The sequence below is a fragment of the Lotus japonicus genome, chromosome 2 (genome assembly GCF_012489685.1).
Source record: "Lotus japonicus ecotype B-129 chromosome 2, LjGifu_v1.2".
Lineage (NCBI taxonomy): Eukaryota > Viridiplantae > Streptophyta > Magnoliopsida > Fabales > Fabaceae > Lotus > Lotus japonicus.
Window position 1 is genome coordinate 29,346,374 of NC_080042.1, and position 3,631 is coordinate 29,350,004.

The following is a 3,631-nucleotide window of genomic DNA, read 5'->3' on the forward strand; positions in this document are numbered from 1 at the left end:
CGAAGACTGCTTTCAGGACACGTTAAGGACACTACGAGTACCTAGTGATGCCGTTTGGAGTGACGAATGTACCTGCTGTTTTCATGGATTACATGAACCGCATCTTTCAGGAGTTCTTAGATCGGCGTGTGGTGGTGTTTATTGAGGACATATTGATCTATTCGAAGGACGCGAATAAACATGAAGGACATTTGCGCCAAGTTTTACAATTGTTGAGAGAGAAAAAGCTGTATGAGAACCCTTCCAAGTGTGAATTCTGGCTGGAGGAAGTCAATTTCTTAGGCCATGCTATCTCGAAGGAGGGCATAGCTGTGGATCCGGCGAAAGTGGAGACTGTTTTGGCTTGGGAGCAACCGAAGATGGTGACAGAGATCAGAAGTTCTGTGGATTTAGCTGGATATTATAGACGCTTCATTGAGGGATTTGCCAAGATTGTTGGACCTTTGACTCAATTGACGAGGAAGGATTAATCTTTTACATGGATTGAGGGTGTGTGGTTCCGTAGCGGAATCGTTAGGAACTTGATATCAGGATAATTGTGGTTATTGGATGTTAGGATCTCATTGTCTGTTCCAGTGGGTTTTTCTAAATTTCCACCTTCGATGTATTAGGCCTGATCAACCTAATATTGAGGGGGTGATATTCGGAATCACAGCTGGTTATGGACTTTGATAGAAGGACGGGTAAGATGAATTTGAATTGATTGAGGATTAGTCGGATTTGGGAGGAAAGTTCGTGTTAAGCATTTGATTGTACAAGATTAAGATTTGAACCTTTGGAAGTTGATGATTTTCGTATAGACATTGATTGGTTAGTTCGTGTGATTACTCCAAGTAGAGGTAGACTAAGCCAATAGAATTGATGTTGGAAAATCTTTAAGTATTTTCTCGGAAGTTATGAAGTCATAGGTTATGTGATTTCTGACGTGGGATTATTAGAGATTAGATAGGTTGGATTTAATATCCGGTTATAGATGATTGTTTGATGGTAGCGAGATTGAGAAGAATTAACTCTGAACTAGATTGTTATAGTCGAGTTCGAGGAATAAGTTTTGCTAAGCGTTGGATTAATATGTGGAGACATTATAGTCTTAAGAGATGAATTTTCGCTTGAAAAGTGTTGAATTAATGATTAAGTTGGAGAAAGAAAGTTTTAGCATAAGTTGAATACTTGAGGTTGTTGATATGGATTCCAAAGAAATATGCTGAGATTACTAAGTGAGATATACTAAGTTGGATTGAAATCTTAGGGTTAAGATTGAATCTTGAGAGCCGAGAATCACGTACGAGTAGGAGATCTTATGGTTGTAGGTGTGACAATAGGAGTTGAATCTTAGAAGATTGAAGACCTGAAGGTGAGTTTCGGGTTAACACCATTGAGGTGTAGTATAAGAGAGATCTTGAAGTAAGGGAATTCTGGGTTGTGTGGAGTGTTAAGGTTGGTGATCGATTGATGTTGATTATGAGGTTGCGGACATAATGACCATGTGATAAGATTTGAATGATGTTAGCATAATAAGTTATGATTATGGATATCAGGACCAAGGGGTGAGTGTGGAAGCATGACGACACTTATCAGGTCGTTGGGTAAGTGAAGGAGTTATAGTTTTTAAGAAACGGATATTCATTTAAGAAGTATTGAAGGATTAAAGGTCATTAGAGGACCAAACTTGGTGAAGGTTTAGGCTTTAAATCTATGAATTTCTATCTAAGGTGTGTACGACTCGAAGTTTGTCAGAATTTGATTGAGGGATTAAGAGGTTGATTGACAAGATGGTGATTGAGTGGCAAAAAGGAAAGTGTTAGTATTAAGATGAATACTTGAAGTTGTTATGTTTGGACAAGTTTCTTAGAGCTTAAGAGTGGATGAAACTTTGTTATGGATTTTGATGATGCATATTATGGTTAACAAGTGAATTTTACTAAGTTGAATGAGAATCCTAGGGCTAAGGTTGACCTAGTGAGCTGAGATTCATGTACACATAAGAGATTTAGTGGTGTTAGCGGCTACGATAACAGTTAAATCTCAGAATGTTGAAGGATCGGATGATAAAATGGCTAGTTAAGTCCCTTGAGGTATAGTTATGATTTAATCTTCTAGAGGATAAGTCTCGATTTGTGCGAAGTTTTAGGGATTTCAGTAAGTGTAAATAGGTTTGAGTGAGGGAAGTTCTAAGGAAGAAGACGATAATAATGGATTGTTAGATATTAAGAAGAGGATTATCTTATAAGTTGTTGATAACTTGATGTTGAAGGGGATAAGATTAGTGAAGGACAAGAAATAAGGACATAAGTCGATTTTTAATTCGAATGGTGACTAAGTAGGAGATTGATTTCATTGTGCGAGTGATGATAGTTACGAAGTTGGATGTGACGTTAATGGACTATTAGATTCCAACGCAATATTTCGTCTAGGAGTTATCGAACGGACAAGTGGAGTTTTGGACTGTAGATGAAGATCACGAGGACGAGTTGAGTATTTACCTTAAGATGACAGAGAGGCACCGAGTTTAAGAAGAATTTCGGACGACCGAAAGTAAAGAAGTAAGTGGCTAAGATTGTGCGACTGCACGGAATGCCAACCGGTATCATTTCAAGCAGAGATCCGACGCAAGTGATCGAGCCAGACGACATGAAGTTGAATGATGGTTTGTCTTTTGAGACACCGACAGTTAGCAGTGGGGATAGAAGAGTGAAACAGTTAAGGGGAAAACAACTGGCTTAAGTAAAGGTTATGAGGAACAATGACACGGGCAATGCTACATGGGAATTGGAAGATAAGATCAAGGAACTGTATTCCGAACTTTTTGCAGAACTCTGAGTTTCGAGGACGAAACTTTCTTTTTGGAGGGGAGTATTGTAAGACCTGGATTTTCAGAACAAGCTAGTTTCCGACTCACGCGTAGAATCAGTGTAAGCGTGACAGGAGTTTGACATTTGAGGAAGATTAATGAAGAAGAAAGTTCAGGAATTGCTTGAGGAATGTTGCGTAGTTGTTTTCGGAGTTAGTGCGAGTCGTCTGCACACTTGCCTTAGGGCGAGCGTGTCCAGAATAGACTATTTCGCTCTTAAAGCAACGTTTTGAGTGAGATTTCGAACTCTCGGAAAATTTAAAGATTCTCTTTATTTTTCCATCGACCAGCGTTTCATTTCGGAACTCTGGACTGTACGCACGATAGGTTTCACTTTTCGGATGTCCGCCGACGCTAATTTCTTTGCTTCGAAACCCTATTTTCGAGCAATGGATGAAGACTTTTTCTATTCGGGACTTCTAACGAAGATTCCGTCTGCGTTACCAGACTTGTTTCGACGTTTCCAATCTTTCTTCAGTTGGAAGTTTTGTCGTTTGAGCATCACAGCAAAAAGTAGTTCTTCGGGTCAGATTAACCGACACCGCTTTTGAGTTTTTCGATATCGTTTTTCCCAAATCCTAGATATTTGTTTTGAGTTCTGGAATTCTGACGCCAGAATCTCTCTTAGAATTCCACGGTGATCGTGCTGCAAAAATCGGAATCGCGAAATTTTCATTTTCCCGCGATTTCGCCTGCCTATAAATAGGCGAAAAAGCAAAATCCTCTTCATTTTCACCCATCAAGGCCGCGGTTTGTAGAGAGAGAGGGAGAGGAGAGATT